The following is a 9,332-nucleotide window of genomic DNA, read 5'->3' as shown; positions in this document are numbered from 1 at the left end:
TCTATTGCATGGTCACTTAATCTACAATTTAACTTTTGTAATTGTTTATGAATTATAACAAAGAATGTTTCAACTCTCAAATAATGTTTCATTGTAATATGATTTTTTTTCGTGACAAGAGTGTACTACTGCCTTGTTACATATGAAGCTCCAAATTGAGTAATCTCAATGTCATGTTTTTCACAAAAAGAAGTCACATTCACTTTCTCTCAAGTTTTGAATAAGTGCCTTTGTAGAATAAACTAAATACATAGCATTAACTATATCTCAAGATTGTTGTCGTGTTGCTTGACAATGAACATCTATTATCACCATAATTTCTTTCATCAAATACAAGATCAATATAAACTTGTCAACACCCAATTTCGTCCGACTGACTAAATAATATAGGTTTTTCTTTTTATTGTATTTTATTTTGTTTTTTTTATGATTTTAATTCTGTTTCTATTATTATTTTATTTCGTTTTTTTATTATTATTATTATTTTATTTCGTTTTTTTATTATTATTATTTTATTTCATTTTTTTTATTATTATTTCATTTGATTTTCTATGAGTATTTAAAAAAAAAGGTTTGAAACGAAAAAAGAGAGAAGGAAAAGAATGTTTGGTTTGGAGCGAACAGTGTACGTGTGTGTGCTGGGAAGAGGGGGGCAGAAACCGTTTCTGCAGAGAGCCAAGGTGGTGGCAGAGACGTTTTGGAGGAGAGCAGAGTGGCAGACGCGATTGGGTGCGTACAAAATCAGTACAAGGAATTTGGCACAGACAATTGCACAAAAACAAGCACGGTTAGCAGATTGGATTTCAGGAGTTTTGGAGGAAAAGTAAAGGGATTTTGACGCAGCTCCGTGCCTTCATCTTGGATCATCCATTGCTGAGGGGTTTTTCACCATTTTTGCACCTGCAAAGAGAGACAGAAGTCAGCCACCCAAGGGAGAAGAGTACTCATTGGAAGCACGAGATTGACCATTGCAAATTGCAAGCGGATCTTCGAGAGGTAAGTAATGGTGTTTAGAGGGTTGTTTCTTTGCCCTTACACATATATCTATTGAAGTTGCTGTTTGCGTATGACTGTTGTCTGCATACATTCCACTGTATATGTTCATTGTTGCATCACCCTCCTCCATCCATTCCCAACAACCCAAACCACGCCCACGGTTAATAGGAACACCCATCGTCTTACTCTTCATTCATCAAACACCTCACGACGAGCCCATCATCTTTATCCCTTCATGGCACTGACCCCTCTCTGCTCATCACCCCCATCTTCATCCTTATACCACCTCACGGCCAACACCATCATTTCCATCCCTTTCTTCTTCATTTTCATCTCCAACACCTGATACCACACGACCAAACCACAATATTGGGTCCCCTCCTCGAATCATCAACCATATTCACTTCAACCATATTCATTTGCCACAACCATCACATACAACCACATACTCCTTCATCTTCAGAAATTCAACTCAAGCAGATACCCCAACCCATACACCATTATCACAGAATCAATTATCCCCCTCACGCTCATATGCACACAACACACTCATCGTTTCCAATACCAAATAGACGAGAATCAATCAACACTAAACAAATCAATAATTGATAACAAAAAAAAAGAGAGAAGATTGGAAGGAGGAGAGTGATGTCGCGGCGGCTTGCGGTGGTTGGCCTCACTAGGGGTGGTGTCGGCATGGCGCGGAGGGGCGAGAGTCCCTCTCTCGCACGCGAAGAGGTGGAGAAAGAAGGTCATCGTGGCAGCGAGGACCAGGCAGAGGGCTTCTTCGCGGTAGTCGGTTTGACGGGAGCGGCTGTACGCGCGAGCAGAAGAGGAAAAGGGGAACCCAGCGCCGTGGCTGACGGTGGCTCCGGTGACGAGCGGAGGCGAACCCCTCCCTGGGTTACCATTTTCGAAGGGAAACGAGAGAGGAGGCAGTGGCGCCGCGGTCGGCCATGCTTCCGGTGGCGCCTGAGGTCGCCGTCGACGCCGAGACCAATAGAGGTCCTCCCGCGGTGGCTGTTCAGGCGGCGGCTGGTTCGAAGAAGCAGTGGCGTGGTGGCCGTCTGGGCGGAGGTGAGCGCCTCGAATTTTCCTCGCTCAGAGAGAAAGAGACCCTAGGTCTCATTTGAGAGCAGTGGCGCAGAGAATGGGGGAACCCCTAAGGTTTCCTAAGTTGCTGGAGAATGAAAAGGCCTTGGGCCTGTTGCTGACCCAGCTCCCTTTGCGCAACCCCCATTCTTCACTCGTGCACCCCCACACATTCTCGGGCCAGTGCTGGGCCAAGCCCAAAATAAAAATCAAACAAAGTTGTTTCTGCACCCCTTTTATTAGTATTTTGCCCCCCTTTTCGTCTGGGCTTAGGCCCAGTCCGCTGTTAGAAATAAATTTGGTTTAGGCACCCCTGTTCTCACTTCCTTACCCCTTTTAGTTTGGGTTTAGGCCCAATCTGTTTTTAAAAGGAAAAAATAGTTTAGACACCCCATTTTCTCATTTGGGCACCCCCACTATTTGTTTTATTTTTATTACTTATTTATTTATTTGCTTTGCCTTATTTATTTTATTTTGTTCCCTTATTTATCTTATTCTATTTGTTTTTTTTAATTTTATTATTTTTATTGTTGTTTTTGTTTTTATTGTTTTTATTTTATTTTATTTATTTATTCTAAATATTTATTTATTTTAAAATACATATTTAATAATACATAAAAAAAATAAATAAATAAAATATTTATATATATATATACAAAATTTACAAAAATATTTTAAAGGTTTAGGCACATGTGTGATCGCACGCATCGTCCTTGTGCTAAAAACCTATTTTTCTTTCTTATAAAAAATTACAAAATTATATTTTAAAGGTTAAGCACACGTGTGATCGCTCGCATCATCCTTGTGCTATAAACCTTTTCTCTTTCTTTTAGAAAAATACAAAAATACATTTTAAAGGTCAAACACAAGTATGATCGCTCGCATCATCCTTGTGCTAGAAACCTTTTCTCTTTCTTTTATAAAAATACAAAAATACATTTTAAAGGTCAAGCACATGTGTGATCGCTCGCATCGTCCTTGTGCTGAAAGACCTTTTCTCTTTCTTTTATAAAAAAATACAAAAATATTTTAAAAGTTTAGGCACATGTGTGATCGTTCACATCGTCCTTGTGCTAAAAACTTTTCTCCTTCTCACATAAAAATACCAAAATATAAAACATTCACATCTTCAAACAACAATCAACCTTTCAGCCAGAACTACGTGATCCTTGATTCTCCATCAAAAGTGGAGGTACGTAGGAGCAAGGTTAGCCCTTGTCAGGTTCACTTCCCAAAAATCCAAAATCATTTCAAAACAAATTTTCAAACAATTTCCAAACAAACTTCTCAAACAGTTTCAAAAGAACTACGTAACCCTGATTTCTCATTCTGAATGAGAATACGTAGGAGCAAGGTCAATCCTTGTCGGGCCCGAAAAACTAAAAAACATATTTTGTTCATTTAGAATTTTATTTTAGGGGATAATGAAACATTTTGAAAACCACATCATATTCGTGCATTTAGTTAAAGGTATTGCCTTAGGGCAGGCGCTGTAGGGTGCTAACACCTTCCCTACGCGTAACCGACTCTCGAACCCATAATCTGGTTTTCGTGGACCGTGTCTTATTATTTTATGGTTTTTTCCGTAGTTTTCCATAATAAACTATGGTGACGACTCCAAATCTCTTTTCAAAAACCCGTTTCTTTTTGGATCGTCGTCCCGTCGCGATTCCGGTTGCGACAGATGGCGACTCCACTGGGACTTTTTTTAGAGAGTCAAGCCATTTAACTATATAAGCGAATTCAATGTGGTTTCTCCTTATGTTTTCCTTCCCTTTTTCTTTATCTATCTTTGATATTTGAATAATCGCCTGTGAATAATTTTGCTTGTTGGATATTGAACCCTAGGGTAGAAACCATGTTTATATCTGCTTGGGAATTTTTCTGGTTGTTTTGCAGGTGAGAGTTTGGGGTGTACAATTGCATTCTCCCTTCACACACACATTATACACATCATGAGTGGGGCCCTATACCCGGGTCTGAGCGTAGCTTAGAAATAGAGGGGTTGTGTAGCGATGCCATTTAGGACATACTTCATGTTTGGCTATCGTGAGAACCCCAGCTAGAGTTTGTTCTCTTCACTTATGTCTCTGCATCTAGTTGATTACTCGACTGTTGTGGAGATACTATGAAGGGGGTCATAGCTCTAGTGGCCGTTGATCTTTAGGTTCAGGTAACCATCCTTGTGAGATTCCATATACTTAACCTTGGGTCTTAAGTGTTCAACCTTCATTAGGGCACAAAGGGAGATGTGTGCAGTCTTATAACCCTCATTTTTGCTTAATAAAATCCAACACCTTGTACATATCTTTATACAGTTTTTATACACCTTTTTCTTTTCTTTCTTTCTTTTTCTCATGCATTTTTATGGTCTTGTCACTGGTTCTAGTCAGGAAATTATAAATTTGTGACTAAGCCTTTGAGATAAAATGGAAATTAACATGAGATATGAAGTCAAGGGGGTTCAAGTTCAGACATTTTAAAGGAAAGGATAGCCATTGAAGTAAGGGAGGGTAATATGGATGGCCTGGGAGAACTGCTGAAGAAAATGGAGACAACCCAAAAGGATGCATTCAGGAAGGAGTATGGGAATTTGTTGAGCATGTTAGAGGTGGAAGTTCAAACATCGACCATTACTGTTTTAGCCCAGTACTATGAACCACCACTGAGATGTTTCACTTTCTGGGATTTCCAATTGGTGCCTATGGTAGAAGAATTTGAGCAAATCTTAGAATTACTTCTCGAGGGCAAAGCTCCATACAAATACCTTGGGCAGTTTACCCATGTCTTGCAGCTAGCGAGAATTATAAAAGTACACCATGTGAAGTTGGAGAGAGAGAGAGAGTTCATGCTTAAGGGTAAAGCGAGGAGCCTTCCTCGGGGTTACCTGGAGTGGTACTTGTATCGTTCGACTAAGGAGGAAAGGTGGGAAACAATTACGAATGTACTAGCTCTTATCCTCTATGGTGTCATGCTCTTTTCTAATATCATGGATTTTGTCGGCTACGTCGTCATGAATGCATTTGTGGGATACAAAGTTCGCTCTAAAGAATCCAATCAGTATTGTTCTAACTGAAGTTTCCAAGACCCTTAGTCAAGGTTATGAGCCATGCAGAAAGAAGATCTCTCGCATGAGTATGGCCATTCTGAATGCCACATGTCACGTGGAGGAGTTGTTGCGGTATAAACCAAAGATGAAAGAGGCAAATCAATGAGCGCAACTCTATGCAGGCTCATAGGAGGAAAGGTCTAAATGATGTGTTTTCTTGGCAGCAAAGACCGCACATCATATATCATTGCGGGAAGTACCCTAATGTACCCCTCATGGGTATTTGATGTTGTACTAATCACAATACTGTGTTAGCAAAAAAAAAAAAAACAATCTAGGTAGTGCCCACGCCTGCATCTCTGGCCATATCGTAGATCTTAAGAGGAAGGAACCTTTGCTGAATTGCTTCATCAAGTTAGAGATGCTTGGCGCAATGTTCAGAGGGAGGCTCCAGATTATGGATTATTAATGAAAGTTTCCCGTAGGAAATGAAACATAGAAAGGGTTAAGACAATCAAGTTGTCATTCAAGTTAATTTCTCCTTACCCAAACTGTGAAAAGCAACTTCATAATGCTGAGCAGCGGATGAAAGCAGTAGTTGAGAAATTGGAAATAGAATGTTAGCATCAAGCTAAAAAGGAGACATAAAGAATTGATAATTCAGATGAAGAAGCATATTGTTGAACAAGGGGGAATTGAAAGAGAAGTCTCTCATAACTAGCTTCCCTCGCCTGTGAAGTCATTGAAGGTCTTCTAAAGTTATTATCTGATGCTGAGTCTGCAATGCCGATCTCTAACCCGCCCAAGGGGATTGAAACTTTCCTCAATTGCTGCAAAAGCTGATCAGAGAAATGAAGAATATGATGCCCAAGGCCCGACTCAATTGACCAAAACTTCCTATGACTCACCTTTTGGGAACTTCTGAATGATGAGTCACCCTGTTGACTCTGTTTCGTGTTAATTTCCAAACTACACGGGGGCAATATTTTCGCAGCTTTATAATTTCTGACTAGAGAATTTGAACTACATTGTCTTTTCTTTTTTCTTTTTCTTTTTATTTTCTTTTTCTTAAATTTGTTTTGCAAAAAAAAACAAAAAAACTAAAATACAGCTAAACATCCAAGATACCCTAAAGGAATCGAACCAGTTAACAAATCTTGGAGAACCAAGGAGAAGTTCAAGAAGGAATGAAAGTTGATATCCAACAATTGAATGAGCAAATGAGCTTAATCCTAGAGGTTCGCCCACACCACATCCAATACAAAGAGTTTTAGGGGCACCAATTTTCCCTCGATATGTCCTCTTCCTGAATTACACTCCACCCTTGGGAGTGGACTCGGGACAACTTTGCATTCAAATGGCCAAAAATAACGCAGTTGAAAGAGGAAAGAAGCTTGGGGCACTTTCCTGGTCCCTACCGAAATGATTCAGCCCAGTGTTGTGAGCAAGATAATGACAAAGCAACCCGAGTTGAAATCTTCTCCTCATGTCGTTGCACTAGTGGATGTTGAGGCTGACAGGCGTAAATTTGAAATGCTGCAAAAAGGATAAGAGTCATAGAAGTTGGAGGAATCCTTAACTTTGAAAATGTTGTAGGGCTATGCTTAGTCCCAAATGTGGTGATACCTCCCAAGGTTTAAATTACTCGGAGGGACCACTTGTCCAAGACCATCTCGTGACATATGGGAAGAAAATTGTTCATGCATGCGATGAAAAGTTGCTAATTCATTTCTTCTAAGGTAGATTGGCTGGCATGACACCAAACTGGGAACTCATCTTGAACAGTCGTGCATCCGGTCTTGGGAGGATCTGGTGGATGCTTTCCTGAGGCAGTACAAATATATCAAGGATGTGGCACTTGTTAGATTACAACTGCAGACCTCGGTGAAGGAGTCCAAATTGTTCAAAGAATATGCCAAAGATGGAAAGAGATTGTTGCTCAAATAAAGTTTCATGAGAGTGACAGGGAAATGGTTCCCATATTCCTCAATACTCTGTAATCACCCTTCTGTGAGACCATGGTGAGCAGTGTTTCCCTAAACTTCTCAAACTTGGTGATAATTCAAGAAAGAATTGAAATTGGTGTGAAGACTGAAAAGATCGCACAAGGTCCTACCATGACAACAAATGTGAACAAGTCTGGTCTAAGCTTGGGATAAGGAGAGAAGAAAGAGCTCAATCACATCCCACTGCTCAGATACCGTTGGCCTACCCTTTGAAACTACTTCGAGACAAAATTGGACTCGACCCAAACTCAACTTCCCACCAAGCTGTCAGGTAGAAAAATGTTTGATCAAGAGAAAAGGCCTACGATTTTCACTCCTATCCATATGACTTATGCAACATTTCTTCCAAGTCTTCTGCATAAAAAGGCTTGATCTCTACTTGTTACATGAAGCCTTTAAAGCCTCAATACCTCAAGACTCGTGAATCATACACAAAAGGTGATTACCATGGAGTGGTCATCGGTCATTCCACCGAAAGTGCTGGTGGTTCAAGCGCAAAGGCAAACTTTGATTCATTCAAGATGATTAAAGTGTGAAGAAAGTCAACCCAACACTGAGGCAAGGCTTGAGAATGCCACTACAAATTCCATGAAGAAATGAAGTGGGTTTTAAGATCACATAAAAAAGCATAAGTCATTGTACAAATGAATTCGATGTTGTGAAGTGTCTTGCTATGGAAAAGTATGCTCATTGGTATCACATCTTCATCCATGACTTACAATGCGAACATTCACTACAGGGTTTCTCCAAGTAGTGTTGGAAATCGAGTCCTGAAAGGGTATTACGGAAAAAAAAGGAAAACAAAATTGAAAAAAACAAAAAAAATGAAGGAAATCTTGAGTCACTTGTCTTTCTTGTGAATCGTCAAACTCTTGTTTTTCGAATAAAAAAATAGCAAAAAAAATGATAATAATCAAAAATAAAAATGCAATGTCAAGCTTTTCCGAGGTCAAGTGTTTAATCAAAAATAAAAACTTGACTTTCTTTCCTAGACGTTTGTGCACATGTTGCTTGAAAACCTCACCCTTCACCTTCCAAAATAAAGGATATTCCCCAATAAACACTGTCCCTACCCTCAGTAATGAAGTAAACCTTTACACTAGGGAAGGTTGGCCTGGCCAAAATTTTCCTCGCTTGCGCTAGTAGGGTGATCCCTAAATCCATTGAGACAAGCAAAAGAACTTTCAAAAGTAGAATAAGTCCACTAGATTGAAAACCCGAAAGGGCGATCTAGAAAGAAGGAAAAAGAAAAATGACTCATTGTTGAGGTCATCTAATCGTAGAATTAATCTTTTGAAAATAAAGCAATCAGAGTTCAAAATGATGTGTGGCCTTCTTTCTTTATCTAAAAAGCAAAAAAATATATCCATTGTCACCCCGTTTGAGCCAAAAATAAACTCTTTTTCAAAATTATCCCCAAGCAGGGGTTGCCATCAGGTAGGAGTCAACTCATTATGCATATGAAGAGCACTCAATGATCAAACAAAGAAATTTCATCAAGAAGAGTGAACAAAGAAAAAACAAAAAGAACAAAAAATCACAAAGTGATGATAAAAAAAATGAAAAAATGAAGTTAAAAATAAAAAAGCAGAGTGCTCAAAAGATCAAATAGTTGACACAATGCCAGATGATAACCCTTATTTCAAAAAAATAATAACCGACAAGCATTCATTTGGGCCTTTAACCCTCTCTTTCGATACCTTCTAGCCCTAGCCACATTACAAGCCTAATAAAGTCCACACAGATTGAATGATATTTGCTCAAATTTTCATAAAGCTTAATTTTGCGATAAGACTAAATGACTTGCAACGTGTCCAAAAAAAAAACAAAAAAAAAACTTTTGAAAATTAATGAAAAAAGAAAAAAAAAGAAAAAGTAATGTCTCATGAAGAAGGGATCTCTTTGCCAACCAGCCAGCAGCATGCAAAAGAAAATCAGACCAATTGGGGTCATCCTTTTAACCGATCCTTTTCATGCCCACTACCTCTTCCAAACATAACCCCGTGCCAAAAACTGGGACAACTTTGTGGGTCTCATACGAGTTTTCCATCAACCTATACCACAATAAATAAAGAAAAAGCTGAGGCAGCTTTGTGAGTCTCACAAGAGTTTTTCATCAATCCATAATCCAAAGATTGGGGCAGCTTTGCAAGTCTCACTTGATTTTTTTCACCCTAATTTTCATGGAT

The sequence above is a fragment of the Vigna umbellata genome, chromosome 5 (genome assembly GCF_029865625.1).
Source record: "Vigna umbellata cultivar VRB3 chromosome 5, Vumbellata_1.0, whole genome shotgun sequence".
Lineage (NCBI taxonomy): Eukaryota > Viridiplantae > Streptophyta > Magnoliopsida > Fabales > Fabaceae > Vigna > Vigna umbellata.
This window is presented reverse-complemented; position numbering follows the sequence as displayed.